Source organism: Lissotriton helveticus, chromosome 8 (assembly GCF_964261635.1).
Source record: "Lissotriton helveticus chromosome 8, aLisHel1.1, whole genome shotgun sequence".
Classification (NCBI taxonomy): domain Eukaryota; kingdom Metazoa; phylum Chordata; class Amphibia; order Caudata; family Salamandridae; genus Lissotriton; species Lissotriton helveticus.
This window is the reverse complement of record NC_136069.1, coordinates 946,729,825-946,752,725: the sequence shown is the minus strand read 5'-3', so window position 1 is coordinate 946,752,725 and position 22,901 is coordinate 946,729,825. Positions and strand designations below refer to the sequence as shown.

General features: G+C 44.1%; 1 protein-coding gene across 1 annotated transcript in view; it reads right to left on the bottom strand.

The window, feature by feature from the left end:
* Window positions 1–22,901, bottom strand: part of LOC144773031 (organic solute transporter subunit alpha-like) — a 782,029-nt gene that overhangs the window by 4,561 nt on the left and 754,567 nt on the right. The gene's annotated exons all lie outside the window — the stretch shown is intronic.

Genomic DNA, 22,901 nt, shown 5'->3' with positions numbered 1-22,901 from the left:
GCCACACACACACACACACAGAGCCACACACACCCACCCAGAGCCACACAGACACACACCCAGAGCCACACACACACCCACCCAGAGCCACACACACACCCACCCAGAGCCACAAACACACACACCCAGAGCCACACACACACACACACCCAGAGCCACACACACACACCCAGAGCCACACACACACCCCCAGAGCCACACACAAACACCCAGAGCCACACACACCCACCCAGAGCCACACACACCCACCCAGAGCCACACACATCCACCCAGAGCCACACACATCCACCCAGAGCCACACACATCCACCCAGAGCCACACACATCCACCCAGAGCAACACACATCCACCCAGAGCCACACACACACTCAGGGGGCAGGGAAGCAAGCACAGCGAGAGGGCAGGGAAGCAAGCACAGCGAGGGGGCAGGGAAGCAAGCACAGCGAGGGGGCAGGAAAGCAAGCACAGCCAGGTGGCAGGGAAGCAAGCACAGCCAGGTGGCAGGGAAGCAAGCACAGCCAGGTGGCAGGGAAGCAAGCACAGCCAGGTTGCAGGGGAGCAAGCACAGCCAGGTTGCAGGGGAGCAAGCACAGCCAGGGGAAGGGGAACCAGGGGGCGGGGGAGCAAGCACAGCCAGGGGCGGGGAAGCAAGCACAGCCAGGGGGCAGGGAAGCGAGCATGGGCAGGGGGCAGGGAAGCAAGCACAGCCAGGGGGGAGGAAGCAAGCACAGCCATGTTTCCAGTGCTTGGCTATTCTGAACAAACCATTGGTGGACTCCCAACCGGCAACCATCCTCAGCTATATTTCCAGCGGTCGATAAGGTGGGAGTTAAGTTAGCTCCCCTGCACCATGTGACTCCAGACATCAACCCACCCAATCTCCTTGCTGGCCCTGGTACCTTGAAACACTAAGAGATGCTATGTCTGTGCTCTACAAATAGGAATTAATAATAAATTACGGTTGTTTTGTGTGCATACCTATAATCGACGAGTGATAGAAGGGGGGGCAGAGCTTAGTGTATTTCCAACTGTCTATGCCTAGGTTACCTCTGTGTCTCTGCCCTATACACCTGGTACCAACGAGCAGTGTCTATGCCAACCGGCGGTGCTCCAGGCACGGTCAGCTGTCCCACTAGAGGAAACATTCTGAAACACATCACCATTACAGATTATGGAAATAAAACTGAACAAAGAGTCTGGGGAAGTGGCAGCTGAGGAGTGTGGGGTGGGGGGGGGGGGGGTATCTGAAGGCTGTTCAGCCCAATGGGTGTTGGCCCCTGCCTAACAGAGAGGCTTCAGAGGAAAATGGTGAATGGTAGAATGAGGACAATCAAGGCGCCAAAAAGCCGTAGGAATGTTTAATTCGCAGCATCACATTTTCGGACTTGAAACATTATCACTTCCTTCCCTTTTATTTCACTCGCTCGGCTTCTTTCTTATCCCTGGGATTTTCTGTCACTGTTTTTAGTCTTTCGCGCCCCCCTTCTTTCGCCCTTTTGCGTTTTTTGTCTCTTGTTCTACGTCAAAGTCTGATAAGGGAAAAATAAGAGAACAGGTCCCCAAATCTGAGCATCAGGGGAACCTCACTGTTAAACACGGGCTCAAATTAGGTCCGGATGACAAGGTACTACGAGAAACTCACACTGCCTTCCTCAACCCCAGATGTCTCATTCGTGCCCCTCACAACCACCCTCAACGGGAACTCACCCTGTGACTGAGTTCAGAGCATGTACGAGGCTCATGCTGCGTGAAAGAAATGCAGAAAAACACAGCTTGAAAAAAGTTAATATTCCTAGGAAATGCAAGATAAGATAAAACGTGAAATGCAGCAGGGATTGCATCAGACAGGATTACCTTTCCGCAATAAAGTTTACGACATGACTATAAGCCCGACTTGTAAATAGACTTTTAATCACGGAGTTGAGACCCAGCGTCCCCCCTCCCTCCCCGTGTGAATCAGTGGAGGGGCAGGCGCTGCGAAATCGCAGACACATCGTGTGCCCCTCCTCACACCAGCTGGACGGACTCCCTGCCTGGAGCTGGTTCCCTCCCTCCCTGGGCAAAGGTAACGGTGCTCCGCCCTTACAGACAGCTCTGAGTGCCAGCCAATGAGGAGAGGGGCCCCCCTCCCTGGTGCCTCTATGACCTGCCGAGCCCACTCCGAGCACAGGAGCTGTGCCTCGTACCCTCGCCCGCCGCCATGCGCGCTGCACTCACCTGTAAGTATCAGCCCGCCCTGAGGGGGTTAATACTGTATAATACTCTGGCTCCCACCATGTGTATGTGTAGGTGTGTTTACACGCGGGATTTGCATCACTTTAGGATGGTTCATGGTTTTAACGACATCTGCCTCTGGCCAAAAGAGGCAAAGATGTGATCCTGGCTCAGCGGAATCCGCTGTTCATCCTTCCGAGGAGGATACCGGCGCATAGGAAGACAGTGACAAAGGGAAAAGAGAGGGATAGAAAGCAGTATCCAGGGAAGAAAGAAGGATGAAGAAAAGGAAAGGAAAACAGTTAACATTGAGAAGCAGGGATGAATAGAAGGCTAGGAATATAATGACAAGGGGGTAGAGAAAGATAAAACAACAGTGAGAAAGATAACAACAACGAGAAAGAGAAGGACAGGAAGGAAGAAGGAAGGGGGAGCAAATGAAAAAAAAATAAAGGTAGAAAAAGGAGGTAGAGAAGGATAGAGAAATTGGGACCAAGAGAGAAAGCAGGGATGAAGAAGCACCTGTAAGAATGGGATAAAAAGACAGGAATTTTGGGTGATGGAAGAACTAGGCACGAGGTGCGCTCAGGATCACACGGCGTTGGTATTTAGCAACTATGGCATTTGTCAGGGCCACCCCTGAGTTGTGTAACCAAGACCTTTTTATATTACTAAAATGATTTGTCTAACATGTTTACTGTTAGGGGTATGCAGCCAGCCCCCTACATGCATTGACCTGCTGTTGTGTCATCCACTTGTTCACACCCACTGCAGCACACAGACAGGAGCATCGGCTCAGCCGATACAGCCATTGGCAAAATTCACTGTGTGACCCGCTCTGCTCTGTCACAAAAATGCTCCTTATGCTGAGCCAGTGATGGCAAACACCGCGTGGGCAATGTCTGAACACCGCACCGCCCATCCCTCGAGAGATGCCTGTGAGCCATGAAGACAAAAAAAAAAGGTGGTGATCTAACTTGTGAGGCACACAGGGGCATCTGAGCCACGAAACCCAGGAACAAACGAAAACGAAATATTGCACTGAGGGTTTCCATTGGCACCCTCCCATCAACCTAATATCAGCATCCAGCGCCATAAAACCTCTGTGAGCGCAGGCGCTATAATAAAAGCAACGGTAGATAGTTTACACGGATAAAGACGGATGGATACACAGAATAGACAGAAAGTCTAGAGGTCTTACTGCTATACTGGGCCGCTCGTCTCTTCTCACAAAACCACCACCGAAATCGCCATTGTCGATGATAGTTTCAGCAGAGAGGCCAAGCACTGAATGAGCAGAGTGTAGGTGATTGCGCAGATCTCAGCTGAGGCAGTGATACTAGCTGGACATAGCGGGCACTGACATAGGGCTTCTGTTTCCAACAGGGCCGAAGGGTGTGCTTTCTCACATTCAGACACATTTTATAGTTGTGCGGTAATGGTGCAAATGCGTGGCACCCTGCTGCCATATATTTTGTTAACAGATTTTGAGCGATGCGGTATGTCTGATTGCAAGGCTGACTTGTAAATCACAGAAATACTCTGACAATTCACCAGTAGCAAATGGCAGATGGTACCAATGTGATCCTGTAGGTGCCACACAGGTGTACCTCAACAAATGCGACCCACCACACCCTTAAAGGAGACCTCAGATCCTTGGTACACTAAGTTTAAACCAGACAACTCGTACTCAAAAGACAGATGTGTTCAGTGCAGGTGCCTAGAAGCACCAGCGGCATTTTGCTGAACGCAGAGCCCAACGTGAGAAAATTACATTTCTCGACGTCCACCGGGATGGTCCCCGCTGCTCACGGGGTCCATATGTGGCAGTTTCTACTTCCTGGTTGGCAGAAACCACCATTTGCAAAAAAAAACAACAGCATGCCTTCAGCGATTTGTAAACACACCTTCGGTCTGTAGTTTATGACAGATTTTGTCGGACTTTGATTTGTAAAGTGCTCGTCAGTGTCTCCTGCTGCTTCACAGAGGAGCCGTGGGCGTTCTTCCTCTGGGGTGCCTCAGGAAACACCACCACCCGTCTATACTTTCCACGAATCCTTCAGAGGAGCTGGCAGTGCTGGGCTTTTCCCATGCTAAAAGAGACGCAAGGGGGCGGCGACACTATTGTTATTTCTGCAAAAAGGCCGCAGGCCATGCCCAGCGCTGTACCTCACTAGTCCCACTGCTCAAGCTTCACCTCCATGGTACCAATGGACTGAGTAAGCTTCACCCGCCGAAGCTTGCATGGTTTCACTGTACCATATCGTGAAATCTTTAGCAAGAATACCATGGTTCTTCATGTGAGGCCTCTCAAGGTCTGGTACCGGTGACAATTGTTTTAATTATTCATGAGCCTTGGGTACCTACCACCAGTACCAGGGGGAAATGGTGTTCATACCCTACCCATATATATATATATATATATATATATATATATATATATATATATATATATATATATATATATATATATATATATATATATATATATATATATATATAACTTCAGAACACAGGGACTAAATACCGGAGTCTTTTAATTACGGCTAAAATATGTTTCCTCCAAGTTGCAACCAGCCAATGAGCTTTCTCCATACTGTTGGACCAGTACCTCTATCGAGATACCAAAAAGACAGATGGAAGAAAAAGCTCTGTTGAACAATCTGAGGATCCATTTAAAAAACATTTATGGTACCAACCGGAGTACCGCTGGAACAACAGTCCAGACATACCTATTGTTTAACCTATTTAAGACCACCCCAAGCACCTTTTGAAATTTTAGCTCACTCGAAATTAGCTGAATGGATATACACCAAAGTACGAAAAGAACGCTTTCTGACTAAAGTTCTAACTTTCAGACAAATTTAGTGTTGTTCCGTTCAGCTTTTTTTTCTGTACTTGAGAGAACATTTTCCCTTGGGAGTTGAGATAGAAAAACACTTTTTCTTGGCCCCCGAATGGTGGATCGGCACAAACCTTTCCAGGAAGGAGCTAATATGAATGAACTTTGTTTGGACAGTTTTGTGCAGATTCACAAAAGACTCTGCCCTAACTATAACTATGGTGGCGGCTACCACTGTGTATTGGCTGCTATTCACCTTCAAGACCCCCAAGAATAGCCTAAGCAGGAGCAGCGCCAGGGAGCTAGGTACTATAGTGGTGCCCGAATTGACATCCACGCTGGTACTTCTGCAAGTACAGGTATGGTGAGCCTTCAGGGTAAGCATTGCTAAATGTATTCGCTGATAATTCTGCATGTACAAGGCAGGACTACTTCCGGTGCGGTGAGTCTGCACGGGAAGTAGTGCAAAATTTATGTCAGTGACGTGTAGTTATTCGGGCTGTTGTTCCAAGACCACTATCCTTCTAAATTCAAAAAGGGGGGGGGGGGGGGTTGTGGCATTACAGCAAAAGCTACCGACTTTGGAGCTTGGTAATCAGGTTCGAGCGTCGGTTCAACATCCTGTGATTCTGAGCAAAACACTTACGGGCCTATTTACAAACCCCTAGTGCAACCGGAACTACTCCTGCCTTCCAAAAATGAAGATGTCTTTGCGTAACGTAACTGGTGCTCATGTAAATAAAGTGCTCCAAAACATTCAGGACGAGTTAGCGCTAAAACTGAAACAAAAAAAAATAAAATAAAAAAAATACGGCTTGCGCTTTCCCCTCGCCCCTGCGCCCCCATCCGCCCCCTATTTGCTGCAGCATTTTCAGGTAAACACGAGCCCACGAGACCTGCTTTCCCATCCCATTCCATACAACCCTGTCAACTCTAAGCGTCTGGAAAATACAAACCGAACCTAAATCCTAAACCAAACACATCTGGGATATTGGGTCAAGAGGTTACGAAGAAACAAAAGAAAGGCGGGAAAGGGAGGCGGTGACTCACGCACGCTGCTGTCACTGCTCACATATGTGGCTGCACCTGCACGCTGACTCACTGGGCTCAGACGTCTGGGAAGCCCAAACACTTGTTTGCACAGCGGCCGAAGCTTATACCGAGGCACACAGTAGGCTTTATGAAGGCATCTATAATATTGTGTACACTAACACAAAACAGGTCAGCGCCAGCGAGCCACGAGCCACCGCCACACATGGAGCGCGCCTGCACGGCCATCCCGCCTGCACGGCCATCCCGCCTGCACTGCCATCGGCTCGGACGAGGCAAGCAAAACTACGGGAGGTTTCATTCGAGTTTATCAACGACAACAATAGTTCACCGGGTCCGAAAAGAAATGTTAAAAAGAATAAATGCACTATTGACGGAAGCTGTTTGACTGTAACTTGTCCGCCTAAAAAGCATCCCCACTGAAAAAGGAAATCTACCCTCTTACGTGAGCCGGGTGCAGCTTTCAAAACTACAGAGGAGTCGCTCTTGAAGCTATGGCGAGAGGGTCTCCAACTCGGACCCAATGCTTACGGGGGGGGGGGGGCTGCGCGATGCACAATGCTATCCAGGGCTCTGAGTGGACCCTGGGTCTCGAACCCGTAGTAATTAAAAACGGACTATTATCATTATGTCTTTAACAGCAATGTAAACAAGAAACAGGGGGGCAGATGCTCCGGTAGACGCTGCTTGGAAAGCACAGCGTCCTGTAGGGATTCGGGGGCGTGCTCTCCCCTTCCCATTGGCTGGAAGGTAAAATTCCAGCCAATGGGAAGAGGAGAGGGCGTGACTTAAAAAAAGACACGGAAACGCCCCCGAATCGCGTCAAGGCGGGCCCTGAACTCAGTGACGCTCCTCTCTTCCAATGGCTGGCCAGCATTTACGAGGCCAGCCAATTGAGAAGAGGGGCGTGTTCAGGCACCATACTAATAACAAAAGATTTCGGCTCCGCCCACCCACTGCTTACGCAGTGGGACGGTAGCCGAAACCTAAAAAGTTATTTTCTGGTAATCATAGTTATGGGCATCACAGGCTCTTCATAAACATATTTTGGAATCCCAGAAAACTTTTTTATAGAGAGAAAACTTTCATGTAGATTGAAGAAATAGTCTACATCAGGCAACATTAGCTAAATACACCTGTTTTGTTCTTTTAGAAACAAATCAATTACAATGACCAATTTATAAGGACACAAAAAACAAATCTTATCTAGTGTATCCCATTTTTTTAAATGAAAAATGAAGTCAAATGCAGACAATGAGACCAGATAAGCAGCTATGAAGAGTCACAGCTTCTTTAATGGATCCTGCACGTCCAACTACTACATCCACTGATCCACACTGAACTGCACAAACTGCAGTAAGAACTTCATCTGGAGTGAGGTTCACTGGGGTGCCAGATTTCAACAGCATGAACAAAAAATTAGCTGTATGTGAGCAGTGAGATGTGCAAGAATGCAAAGGTGTATGAATGCGAATGTGGCTTGGTGAATGAGACCTGCGAGGGGGTATCCAACTTCTTCAACAGTCTGTCTTTCTTGGGCCATCTTTGTGAGGTAGAATTGTATGACTTCCTGTGTCTAACCCTTCCTGTGATCACCTAGTCTGCTGATTTATTGCTTTTCATACTCTAAAAATCTTCTCTCTTGATGATGCAATGAGGCATCCTCTAAGCAGGCTGACTAAGTGGCCTTTGTGACCCATGTTGCATCTGTTGATGAGTGCTGTTACTCCATCATTCATGGTTTCAATTTCGATCAAGGCTATGATGTAGAAGGTGGCCTTGACTATGGTTTTCTAGAGAACAAAGGTTCCAGCGCCACAAGTATTGACTTGACTGAATTCTGTTGTTTGCTATGCTAATTACTAAATGGCCGAGTTAACATTTGATTGTAGAGACCCTAAGGATACTCTTAGCTGTGCCTATGAAAATAATATTAGTGACCGTTTCGCTCATCTTTGTCTTTAGAACTGCAAGTTTTTCTGTTCTTTTTTTCAGGTATTAAGACATTTTTGTGTTTCTTTAGTATTTGAGATCCTCATCAAATTAGTGAAAAAATACCGTCAGGTGTTATACAGGAGTTGTTGTAACCTCTGTTAAGAATGGTTGCCTATAAATGACCCTAAGGAAGACCCAGCAAATTTAGCTTTGAGTCAGAATACATTGATGGCCTTTGAAGGGATGGACTGCATATCAATATAAAAGCACACAGCAACTGTCAAGTTTAGGTGAAATATGTAAACAATGAGCAGAGCCACCCTAGATTCAGGAAAGCCTTAGATTGTTAGGGATAGAAAATCGCCTCTCTAAAAAATATAATTAAACATGTATTACTCTTAAATATGCATAAATAGTGACAATCATTTTGTGTTTTATTTTGTTTTCGGTAGGGGTAGCTTAGCTGTAAAAATAGATTAATCGTAATCTATCCATATTGAAAAAGTGTAAAAGGAGGGTATGGCTTAGTTTGACAATGGGAGAAACAAACAATGTAGAAGAGGTTGCTCCAAGTAAAGTGCATATGCATGTAAGAAACGATATGTTGCATGTCCCTAAGGGCGTCTTGGTGGAAAAAGTGTTTTTTGCTCTAGGAATAGTTGTAGGGTTCCCCGAACAAAATTTAAAGTCAGTTAAATTTATAATTTTCAACTGAGGTTGCTATCCTCATGAAAATACTTTTATTATCAATCCTATGTTTAAGTTGTAGGAGAGGACTAGAAATGCCCACAAGAATACTGCTGATTGACTTGTTTTGTTTATGGGCTCCTTTGAAATGCTTTAAACTTGACTTCTGGAGGCTGGGAGACATGCTGCCCATAGTCTAAACAATTGTATGTATGCTAAATCACTTTGAACTACCAAGATCTGTGTTTGGTTTTTTATTTCTAGCAGAAAAGTGCTTCCACAACCTTGGTGGTGAATATGGGCATAGCCGAAGCGGACACTGTGACAGAACAAGTTTCGTGGTAAGGAAACAGAGATTGCCCCTTAGACTCAGTGGTGCACCACCAAAAGGAAAAATGTTTCCTTCTACGGTCTCTGTGGTAGGCACCCCGACTCCGTTACAGGTTAGTGCCTCTCTGCTATGCCTTTCAAGATCATTTAGATGTGACCTAAAATATGTCGGGATGACGACAAGGAAAATCAAAATACGCATCAGTGAACATAGAAGCACTATGAGATGCAAGAGGATTACAACCAAACTCACTGCCCACTTTCTTGAGATGCAACATAATGACACTGACATATCTTGGTCAATCACAGAGAAACTAACCCCACAAACTGTGATCAGTAAAATACTGCTTACCAAAGAACGTTGGATGTACAGATTGCAGACACATATGAGAGGGCTAAATGATGACATCCCATGGACTCAGCTGAACAATTTATCCTGATGTGCAGGATCACCACCCAATGGTGGACTGTCATGATGCCCTTAGAACATGATAGGTGAAGAAACCATTCCCAGTCCATGAATGGACAATGAGATTAGTATATTATATATATATATATATATATATATATATATATATATATATATATATATATATATATATATTACCTACTGGCGGTCGCCAGTAAGTATATATAGTTAGGATTTTTTCTCTATGGGTTTTTTGAAAATTCTATGTCTAATAACTTTGGCGTTTGTGGACGGAATTGGCTGAAATTTTCAGGAAAATGGCACATTTTGTTTCTGAGCAGCCCTTGAAAATTTGGGGGGGGTTCGTCCAGTGGGGGCCGAGAAAAAAGGGGGGTCCCAAAACGTGTTTTTAACATTGAGTTTTCCATAGGGCGGTTGGCCTCACTTTTAGCCCGAACGGCTGAATGGATTTGCACGAAACTTGGCAAAATTGTAGGGACTGGTAGCCCGATGTGCCTTTTGTAGGTCTCAATATATGTGCTCCAGTGGATTTTGAGAAATTAACGTTTAAAAAAAGATATATATCTGTAACAGCGGACCGGGCAGCGCACTGGTTCGCGGACTTTTCGCGCAACGGAGCTTTGTGAAGCGAAGCTGATTGGTTCTCCGGCGTCTGTCAACATTCCAAACAGTCCGTAGCGGCCGCCATCTTGTCTCTCGGTAGGATCGAGAGACAAGAGGAGGTCAAAACAAAGGGGGAAATAACTATAAGGGGGCATAGTAGATCCTCGCTGACCCCCTAGGTTTGATGTGGAGGTTTTAAAAGGGCCCCGCGGGGCAAAAAAAAATAATAATAATAATAATCGAACGGCTGAATGGATTTGCACGAAACTTGGCAAAATTGTAGGGACTGGTAGCCCGATGTGCCTTTGCTAGGTCTCAATATATGTGCTTCAGTGGATTTTGAGAAATTAACGTTCAAAAAAAGATATATATCTGTAACAGCGCACCGCTTCGCGTACTTTTCGCGTTACGGAGCTTTGCGAAGCGAAGCTGATTGGCTCTCCGGTGTCTGTAAACATTCCAAACAGTACGTAGCGGCCGCCATCTTGTCTCTCGGTAGGATCGAGAGACAAGAGGAGGCCAAAGCGAAGGGGCAAATGACCATAAGGGGGCATAGTAGATCCTCGCTGACCCCCTAGGTTTGATGTGGAGGTTTTAAAAGGGCCCCGCGGGGCAAAAAAAAAAAATAATAATAATAATCGAACGGCTGAATGGATTTGCACGAAACTTGGTAAAATATTAGGGACTGGTAGCCCGATGTACCTTTGCTATGTCTCAATATATGTGCTTCAGTGCATTTTGAGAAATGAACGTTCAAAAACAAGATATATATCTGTAACAGCGCTCCGCTTCGCGGAGATAAAATTATATCTGTATTACCTAGCTGTTGCTAACACGAGTTAGCGACGGCTAGTAGGAGATAGCGACCATCTTGGGTCCCACTTTGCATGTGAGTGATATTTATCACTAATGACATGCAAAGTGGGCATGCCAAGATGTTAGCGACTGGAAACAGTCGCTAACATCGCTATCTCCTATTATCAACTTTTGGAAATATTCGAGATAAGCGCGAATATCTCCAAAAAGTAACAGCTGCCCTGAGCAGTTCTTAGCCATGTTATCCAATGGGAGGTGGATAACATGGCTAAGAGCATTAGCTCGGTAATGCATGAATATCGCGGAGTTTTCAGCGATATTAATGCATTGCGCTCGTTTTTTATCGTATTTGCGATAAACCTTGATAATAGCAAGGTTTATCTGCGATAATTTCTGACGGTAAAAAAATCTTTGCAATGCATCGTTAGGGATAAATATCGCTTAACTTTGGTAATATGCCCCAACGTCTGTTAACGTTCGATTCGAAGGAAATCAGGAATTGTTGAAAAACATTGTGTGCGCCATCTTGTCTTTTTTCAAATGCCACACTTTTGTCGTGCACGGCAGCCATTTTAGATGCCTTGACCAGACCCACTCTGTGCACGCTGTCGATCCTTGGCATGGCTCCTCACCCTCGCAAGCATCTCACCCAGGCAGTGGTCACCCCCGCTCTCTGTCTTATGCATGGGTAATAAACCTCCCCCCATCTGCGCTGCTCTTCCCTGAGAATCACACCCTGTGCCCGCCCGACACCTCCCTTTCGCCCTATTCACTACCGCACCCTCTGACACTCCTTTTCCTCTGTGTCCGATTGTCCAGGCCGGTCCTAGGCTATCAGCTAGCCCTGCAGATGTAGTTTATGGCCACAGCTGTAAAGAATCACCCCTCTTCAAAGGAGTTATAGTAGATCAAGGCCCACACTCGATGAGATCCGTCACAGCAGAAGCGTTGCTATTATCTGAAAACCATCCTGTATTGTGATTGGGGAGGGGACCGAGCGTGAAGCGGAAGATTCCAGGGATGACTCTTTGTACATCAAAGTTTTTACAATTATGTGTCACATTAAAAATATATAGCACTCCGACAAAGTAGTAAGATTATAAAACTTTAATAATTTATAAATATATACAAGAAAACAAAAATAGTAATAACATATAAACATTTTTAGAGAAAAACAACGAAGTAGCGGTCGGCTGTGCGAATAGTCCCAACGCAGCACAACGTCCAGATTTCCGGCGTGGGGCGTCGCGGGGGGTGGGTCATCAGTAGCAAACTGTTGTGCGAATAGTTCCAAGGCAGCAGAACGCGCCGAAATCTAGATGACACGAAAGTGATGTCTAGTAAGTTGCCACCCAGCAAATAACGGCGTGGGGCGTCGCGGGGGGTGGGTCATCAGTAGCAAACTGTTGTGCGAATAGTTCCAAGGCAGCAGAACGATGGCACCAAGGTGATGTCCAGTAAGTTGCCGCACTGGTTTTGGTATCCTACAATGCTGCTCCGAATAACGGCGTGGAGCGCCCCGGGGGAGGCGGCGTGAACGGGCCTCTCCAGGTGGAGTCTCATCTGTTTTAGTGGGGCGCCCCTTTACCGTTTCAGTTGCCATTCCGTCCGCTTTTGGTCCACTGTGTCAAAATCCGCCATTCAGCTGAGTTGCGCCCACTCTTGCGGTGCAGCGATAGGCGGCTGCCACAGGACTCTCAAAATGGCGGCAGGCTCTTTCCTTTTTGGGCCTGGTCCACTGAAATGGCCCTGGGACACCTTGGAAATCGGACGCTTGTCTGCTAGGTCTTGGACCCCATTCTCGAAAGCGTCCCCTCCGCCTTGAGAATTCATCAAAAGTTTTGGGGGCCCCGACTCCTGCAGGCTTCTGGTGGGGAGCGGCTGCCATGATTGCTCGCGGAATGACCACGACGGAGCTACGAGATGGTGGTGCTCTCATGCTGACGCCAGTTTAGTCTGAAACATCCAGAAACAAGGTGGGGCTTTCATCGTTTGGGGGAAAAAAAAAGTTTTCATCCAATGAAAAGTGTTGTTTTTAGGTCATATGATCAAGCCTTCCATCATTCGGAAACCAAAAGTAAAATGAACCAATGAAAAGTTTTATAAACAAGTCACATGACCTGTTATGCGGCATAGGGTATAAAATGCGGAGAAAATACGTTGGCACGTGAGGCGGCGTCAGTAGCGGACCGATGTGCGAATAGGCCGAAGGCAATACAACGCGCCAAGATCCGGATGGCACCGAGGTGGTGTCATAGTTGAGAGTTCTGAGCAGCGGTTGTAACACTGTCTGAAGCTTATTTGCAGCTGCTGCAGCTTCACTACGCGCCAAGATCCGGATGGCACCGAGGTGGTGTGTAGCAAGTTGCCGCACTGGTGTGGCCATCCTACAATGCTGAAAGTCGGCGTGGGGCGCCCCGTTGGCCTGTGAGTTTGCGTCAGTAGCGGACCGATGTGCGAATAGGCCGAAGGCAGCACAACGCGCCAAGATCCGGATGGCACCGAGGTGGTGTCTAGTAAGTTGTCGCACTTCTGTGGCCATCCTACAATGTTGAAAGTCGGCGTGGGGCGCCCCGTTGGCCTGTGAGATGGCGTCAGTAGCGGACCGATGTGCGAATAGGCCGAAGGCAGCACAACAATATTTTCTGACTGACACCACAAGGCGCTGAGATGCCAAGATCCGGATGGCACCGAGGTGATGTCTAAGTTGCGGACTGATGTGCGAATGGGGCCAAAGGCAGCGTAACAATATTTTTTGTATGGAAGATACCACTAGGCGTTGAGATGCCAAGATTCGGATGGCACTGAGGTGATGTCTAGCAAGTTGGTGTGGTCATCCTACAATGCTGAAACTCGGCGTGGGTCGCCCCATTAGCCTGTGAGATGGCGTCAGTAGCGGACCGATGTGCGAATAGGCCGAAGGCAGCACAACGCGCCAAGATCCGGATGTCACCGTGGTGGTTTCATAGTTGAGAGGCACTTCATCTGCAGTGGGGCGCCGAGATCCGGATGGCACCGAGGTGATGTCTAGCAAGTTGCTGTACTGGTGTGGTCATCCTACAATGCTGAAACTCGGCGTGGGTCGCCCCATTAGCCTGTGAGATGGCGTCAGTAGCGGACCGATGTGCGAATAGGCCGAAGGCAGCACAACGCGCCAAGATCCGGATGTCACCGTGGTGGTTTCATAGTTGAGAGGCACTTCATCTGCAGTGGGGCGCCGAGATCCGGATGGCACCGAGGTGATGTCTAGCAAGTTGCTGTACTGGTGTGGTCATCCTACAATGCTGAAACTCGGCGTGGGTCGCCCCATTAGCCTGTGAGATGGCGTCAGTAGCGGACCGATGTGCGAATAGGCCGAAGGCAGCACAACGCGCCAAGATCCGGATGTCACCGTGGTGGTTTCATAGTTGAGAGGCACTTCATCTGCAGTGGGGCGCCGAGATCCGGATGGCACCGAGGTGATGTCTAGCAAGTTGCTGTACTTGTGTGGTCATCCTACAATGCTGAAACTCGGCGTGGGTCGCCCCATTAGCCTGTGAGATGGCTGTTCTTTGGATTTGGGCCTGGTCCACCAAAATGGCCCTGGGACACCTTAGAACTCGGACGCTCGATTTTTTTTTCCTTTCCTGTACATGCAAAAAAAGGTAAATGCCCGGTACGTTACACGCTTCATCTGCCACGATGAACTCTCCAGAGGAACCGAAAAAAAATATAGTTGTGGTAACTATACCATGCATCGTCATATGGAGAGGTGGCACCAATTAATTATAGTGCTGCATAAAAGAGAGATTTGGAGGAGAACCCCTGACCTGCTAGTACATTCATCAAAGAAGTGGCACTGAGAGCTTCAGAGGCAAGGGAAACGGTCCCAAATATTTAGAAGAACTTTGGAAAGATTAAAATGACATGTTTAGATTGTGGCAAATTAATTTCATGTGGACAGATGAGTGTTACTCTAATAAATACAGCATATGAACATCATCATAGTCGATGGTTGGTAGAGACATTTTGACTATATCCTGGACCTGCCCGTCCTCGCCCAAAATGGCGCCAGAATAAATGGGACTCGTAACTCCTTGTTGTGTACTGGTTGCAGAACCTTGAAATCACGAGATACGTATGCAGTTTTGAAGCACATGGCGGGCGGGGACGACAATTGATTGAATATTTCGACATCCCTATTGATATTAAGTTCTGATGTGTTATTGATTACTGTACTGTTGAAAGTTCGAATTAACGTCACCCATGGTACTTGCCCGCAAATGTATATCTAGATAATTTTATTGTAACTGGCCCTGTCGTATTTTAATTATAAAATGTACGTCCACCGATTCCGTAACTGTTAGACACCTTAGTTCTTGCAACCTAATGGCCCGCCCGTTACGTTCCTCTACAGTGTAAATGTCTATTCATCATATACGATTACAGTTTGCTCTGTGGCAGGCCCACGTGGTTATAGGCTCGTATTTGTATAATGAAATTTTCTCAATAAAGGTTTTTAAAAGAAAACATGGTAGTAGTATATACATTGGTAAAGTTTTTAATAATAGTGACTGTTTTAGAATCATTAAAAGGCAAGTGAAATAAAGCAGACCAATTACATGAAGGGTAAAAGGTATAATACGAAGGAACGCAGTAAAGATAAATGGTCAAGGGCTGTTGTGTTTTCTATTCCTGCAACATAAAGTGATCGATAAGAATCTCATATTCAGGCGTATCGGCGACTAAGACAGCAGGTCGACCCTCTTTTGCTCAACGGCTCCGTCATGGGACGAAGAAACGCTCTTTTTCTCGAAAAAAGAATATATTTTACTTGCAGGACAGTTGTAAAATTTCCGGGAAAGTACATTAGCCTGGAACATTATAACATATATTTAAGAAAAAATAATGTTCGGAAGTAATGAAAAGCGTAATTTTTAGGTCATATGACCAAGCCTTTCATCATTACAATAAGAAAAGTAAAATGAACCAATGAAAAGTTTTATTAACAAGTCACATGACTTGTTATGCTTACGTTACGCGCTGCGCGCCCCGGATGACTTCCGGATGCGCTAACGCGGCGCGTCATATGACGCATTACGCGACAACGCAGGTACAGAATATAGTCAAAATGTCTCCACCAACCAGCGGTCGGAACACAACCCCTTTCAGCAGGCTAAATAGTTCTGTTAAATGACAACAGAAGGGACAGGCAACAAGAACCATCAGTCAAAGAGGGGAGAGCTAGTTCTTCTCTACCGGGTTACATTGGGGCGCTACCGGAACTGATCGAATTGGTAGTCTACAGTGTTTCTGGATGTTTCAGACTGAAGCTGGGGTTAGCATGAGAGCAGCACCATTTCGTAGCTCCGTCGTGGTCATTCCGCAACCAATCATGGCAGCCGTTCTTTATCGTTATTTTGGGCGGGGTGGGTGGCGGAGCCGAGCTGTTTTGCAGCCATCATTGTGTGGAGTTCAGTTCATCTCACTAGTTTTGTATTTGTCATGAGGGGTTGTTCCTAATGTTTCTATTTTAGCGAGGTCAAAAAGAGATCCCATTAGTGGCCTACTGATTTTGCTCGATTCCTTTTCTTTTTTTTTTACACGATTTTTCGTTATCTGCAAAGACTAAACAGAGTATTGCGACTCTGTGTTTGTTTGTAAATAGAGAATGAACCAAAGAGAACTAATTCTAAAACAGTAAATACTTGGATAACAATCAATCAAATGGAGAGAGAAGCAGGCACGACGGATTACAATGGGGGCAAAGACCTGCGTTAACTACCTTTCACTATCTGCAAAGAGAGAGTACTCCTAATAGAAATGAGGGGGGGGGGCACCATTCAAAGCAGATCAGTGTGCATAAACACGAAAATGTTTTCACTTACCACGTACTTGACATTCGACAGCTTATGATATTTGCTATTAAAAAACCATTGAAATTCACTGAAAAAACCATAGGTTATAGACCATATATAGTTAGGAATTAGCATTTACAAAACCTTGAAAATTCACTGAAAAAACCATAGGTTATAGACCATATATAGTTAGGAATTAGCATTTAAAAAACCTTATTTTACTCACACAAAACCATTGAAATTCCATATATAGTTAGTTGCACTAACTATATATCGCGCACCTGCAATCCACTGCTGATCATGTCACATATTACATCATTCATGACATGGTCAGTGACATCACTGATGACATCACTGATGACATCTCAAATGACATCACTGATGACATCACTGATGACATCTCATTTGACATCATTCTTGTGCTAATACGATAAACCTCTTCAGACTCTAATATAACCTTAGATACACTCAGTGTATACAGACACTCACACACTTCCACTCATCCATGGAGTTACTCACACACCCAGTCAGTCATGCAAAGAAACAATCTCATCTCCATTTCTTCAACTATACAGTTAAACACACCTTACTTATTGAAACATATACTAACACATATTTACTCTCTTATACAATCCCTGATACAAGTTCACAATGATCGATACAACCACTCACTCATTCGGTGGCTCTCATGCACAGTTATTTATATATGCCAACTCTCACATGTACTGTGTTTTACATATGTACTTACTATGACATGTAGCATTGAGATATCCATTCACTCATCAATACACTCATGCACACAGTCAACTGCCCATGTAGCTGTTTCCACATGCACTCTTGAACTCATACACCTAGTGAATAAACTGTTCACACATCTATGCATAGAGTCACACACCTTCCAGCCACCCCCACACAAACTCAATCTCCCATAGAAATACTTGGGCAAGCAATTAATAACACATATAGCCTCTCGTATAGCTAATGATCAACACATGCAGCAGTTTACAGAACAACAGACATAATGATGCACAAATTAAGACAGTTTAGTCACTAACCCATGCATTCAGTGAGACACATTTAATCACTCACTCATACAGTCAGTCACGCACCTACTAAATCCTTCATCCAGACACTTATACATCCACTCATTCTTCAATATGTAAGATATATTTTAACTTTACAGAAACATACAGTCACTGGATGTTGTCATCAGTGATGTCATCAGTGATGTCATTTGAGATGTCATCAGTGATGTCATCAGTGATGTCACTGACCATGTCATGAATGATGTAATATGTGACATGATCAGCAGTGGATTGCAGGTGCGCGATATATAGTTAGTGCAACTAACTATATATGGAATTTCAATGGTTTTGTGTGAGTAAAATAAGGTTTTTTAAATGCTAATTCCTAACTATATATGGTCTATAACCTATGGTTTTTTCAGTGAATATATAATATATATATATTCAAATCGAAGTTCGCCAATCCCCCAGCCTCTTGAATGGTGGCGGGCTCGAGTGGGGATGCGAACCCCAATATAACATGCACCAACCTTCTTGTACTCCAAAAGAAAGTCAACTCGAGCCCAGATCCTTAAGTGTGTTGTTTATTAAACACAAAGGCAAACGCACACCCGGCGCGTTTCAGTGCCCTCGCACCTTAGTCATGGGTATTTTTTGTTCGTGCACATTGAAACTTTAAAGTGAACATAACAATAAAGGTAGGACTACCTGTCCCAAAAACAAAGATATCATTTACACATGGCAGCCATCTTAGACTGTCTATCAGTTCATTGAGGCAAATGCTAATCAGGTATATCTCAGCTGATTTACATGTTTTTTTACCAGTTCGCTACCATTGTTCGTGTTCTAATTTTGAACAAAATAATAGTGGATATAGCCCAAGTGGGCGAATCATTCAATCCCTATTAATTGTTTACAATCAATCCCCAGTGGGCAAAAATAAATTCAAACAAAAAGAAACCGTCTATTATTTACACCAAATAATTCATATTCCACTTTTGAACAATAATCCAACAGTCCGCTTTTCATTTCCATAGGGCTTTTTTGATGTAATTTCTCAATCTTGTCTAGCTGACAGTGCGTCTCCTACAAAAAATATATAAAACAAGTGTGACCACCGTGAAAACTGCAAATTAAAAAACAAATTTAAAAGCTGCTACGATGACATATTACACATATATATAAACACCTACACATTCGGGCAACGGCTCTACAGTACTAATATCATTAACTTATTGTCTGTTCAGCCCAAATGGATTGACATCTCCTCATCTTTATTCAATCCTAACGGTTGAACTGTATCATATTTAATAATCATTTTTTACTCCAATTGACGCAACTCTTTTACACGATCTCCACCCTCTCTGATTTTGGAATCCTATCAAGTGCACAAAATTGCAATAGATTGACATTTTTCTGGTGAAATTCTTTAAAATGTCTCGCAATGGGATATTGTTTATCCTCATTGACAATTGCTCTGGTATGCTCAAGAACTCTTTTTTTGACTTGGTGAATAGTGCTGCCTATGTAGACAAGGGAGTAAGGACAACGTAAAGTGTAAACGCAAAAATCTGATTTGCAACTAAGATCCTTTTGAATTACAAAAGGTTTTTGACTTATAGACAATGAAAGTTCCTTTCTATTTACAATATTTTTACATGCCTTGCACGAAAAAAACCTTTAATTCCCTTAGCATTCGAAGAGTGGGTACAAAACAACCACAATTGTTCTACTGTGATGTTGAAGCTGTTAATTAAATACGCTGTTAAAGACACTGAAAGACTGGCAATTGAAATCGACCAGTTAACATCCCAACTAAAGGCACAGTATTCTGAAATGGAATTTGAGAATGAAATGAAAAAATTAACTACAAGGCTTCAGACAGCGGAAGATGAAATAAAAATGTAAAAAACAAGCAAATTCCACCGCGACCAACTTGACTATGAGCGAGGACACATTTTTACCTTTGGAAGAAAGTTTGATTACTTGAGAGAATTGAATCAAAAAATCATGAGGAATCCGGATGTACAACAAGCAGTACTCAGTACAGGACCCCATGAAAGCAATGATACAGTGATGGTACCAGGGACCAGCGTCAATCCTAGAAGCGATGACATAACTGGAGCATCAGCACCAATTGAAGGAGTAAAATCCAATATTTTAAAGGAGTTCTCGCTAATGACACAGGGGAGACAAGGGCTAGGCAGCCCAGGGCCCCAAGAATCGCCAAGTCAAGGTCACGGTCGAGGTGCCAGAAGCGGAAGCAGAAGAGGCGCAAGGAAACAAGGAGTGCTGGATGCCTACGTGGGAATGACGACCAGAGGCAAGGAGGCCAAGAAATGAAGGACAATCACATTGTGGTAAATTTATCCAATATACTATTAACTTTTGATCAGACTGAAGTTCTCTCATTAGGGCTCACATTTTGTCCATCGAGCCATTTTAATTATACCGAAGGCAGAATAGACTTATTTCACTTTGTGAGAAAATGAAAACTGCGAAAGTGATTTAGAAATAGAAAGATGAATACAGTTTTACCTGAAGTCAATTCTACCAATTTGGCTATTAATGACAGTAATCTGTTACAGACTATGAAAGGCTAGGAGGAGGATGATGAATTAAATGAAATTGACTGTTTAACTGAGGAGAACATAAGGTTTGACTGTAGCAGTGGCAGTGGTTTTAGACCTAAATCTAGATTCCTGCCACAAATACACAGTGAAAATATTGAAGTGTTTGAAAAAGGAGTAATTAAAGAATTTAAAAGATTGGATAAATCTCAGAAACCGACAAACAATAACTTGACTCCAAATCAATGGAAGGCTTTGAAAGAACTCCAAAGTAACAGGGAGGTGGTAATAAAAATGTCCGACAAGGGAGGAAATGTTGTTGTTTGACCGGTAGATATGTACATTAGTGAAGGCAAGAGACAACTGAATGACAAAGAAAGCTATGCAATTAGCAACAGGAATTGTTATGAAAAAAGTAATAATGATTATCAGTTGCAATTGTGGGCATGGAAACAGGAAGGTTTACTTTCAGATGAGGAGTACAAATTTCTGAAATGTGAACATCCCAAACTTGCAGCACTTTACCTGTTACCCAAGCTTCACAAGAACAAGGAGACTCCGCCTGGGAGACCTATTGTGTCTTCCAACGGTAGTACTCATGAAAACACTTCGAAATACATTGACCATTTTTTGCGCCCCTATGTCCAGAAATTGCCCTCGTATCTTCAAGATACTCGGTATTTTCTTAGAGTCATTCAAAATGTTAACTGGGAAGATGATATGTGGCTAATGACATTGGATTTCAATAGCCTATATACGTGCATACCGCACCATTTAGGAGTTGAGGCCAATCGACATCTTTTAAAGCAGCGGGATATTAAATATCTGTTACATACAGAAATGCTTTTGACTATGATGCAAACCTGCCTTTCAAACAACTATTTTGTATTTGATCACGTCATCTATTGTCAGACCTGGGGGACCGCGATGGGAACCTGCCTCGCCCCCAGTTACGCGGGATAGTTCCTGGGCTGGTGGGAGGAGCAGGTGGCCAGTAACATCTTGGCATTTACCCAGAACGTGGTCCTCTGGGCCAGATATATTGTCCTCTGTATTTGGAAGGGTGATCGTGAGGAAGCTATGCAATTTGTTGAAAAACTAAATACAAATGACTGTAATTTAAGTTTTACAAGTACCATGGATAAAAAAAACTATCAATGATGTGGTAGTACAGGTTGAACAAAATAAACTTGTAAGTAGGTTGTTCCGTAAGCCAACTGCTGGGAACAGCCTATTACATGCGGCTGGCTGTCACCCCAAAAATCTGATCTGCAGTATCCCGTATGGGGAGCTATTGCGGGCAAAAAGAAATTGTGGGTCAAATTTGGAATTTGAAAAAGAAATTAACAATATGAGTGAAAGGTTTCATGAGAGGGGATACTCTAACAAAGTTATTAACAAAGCTTGTGTTAAAGTTGAATCGGTTTGTAGAGAAGATCTCAATCCGAAACCTTCCATTGGAAAGGATGATGAAAATATCAGGTTCATCACTGCCTATTCTGATCAATCATGGCAGGTCAGAAAGAGCTTGAAAAAATACTGGCATGTTCTGGGACTTGATCCAATTTTGAAAAAAGCAGTGGGGAATCAACGTAACATCACCTTTGGGAAATGTCCTGCATTAAAAGACATTTTATGCAGTAGCACTGTGAAAGACATGGAAAATGCTAAGGGAATTAAAGGTTTTTTACGTGTAAATCATGCAAGGCATGTAAAAATAGTGTAAATAGAAAGGAACTTTCATTGTCTATAAGTCAAAAACCTTTTGTAATTCAAAAGCATCTTTGTTGCAAATCGGATTTTTGCGTTTACGCTTTACGTTGTCCTTGCTCCCTTGTCTACATAGGCAGCACTATTCACCAAGTCAAAAAAAGAGTTCTTGAGCATACCAGAGCAATTGTCAATGAGGATAAACAATATCCCATTGCGAGACATTTTAAAGAATTTCACCAGAAAAATGTCAATCTATTGCAATTTTGTGCACTTGATAGGATTCCAAAATCAGAGAGGAGTGGGGATCGTGTAAAAGCGTTGTGTCAATTGGAGTAAAAAATGATTATTAAATATGATACAGTTCAACCGTTAGGATTTAATAAAGATGAGGAGATGTCAATCCATTTGGGCTGCACAGACAATAAGTTAATGATATTAGTTCTGAAGAGCCGTTGCCCAAATGTGTAGGTGTTTATATATATTTGTAATATGTCATCGTAGCAGCTTTTAAATTTGTTTTTTAATTTGCACTTTTCACGGTGATCACACTTGTTTTATATATTTTTTGTAGGAGACGCACTGTCAGCTAGACAAGATTGAGAAATTACATAAAAAAAGCCGTATGGAAATGAAAAGCGGATTGTTGGATTATTGTTCAAAAGTGGAATATGAATTATTTGGTGTAAATAATAGACGGTTTCTTTTTGTTTGATTTATTTTTGCCCACTGGGGCTGCTTGATTGTAAAAAATTAATGAGGATTGAATGATTCGCCCACTTGGGCTATATCCACTATTATTTTGTTCAAAATTAGAACACGAACAATGGTAGCGAACTGGTAAACAACCATG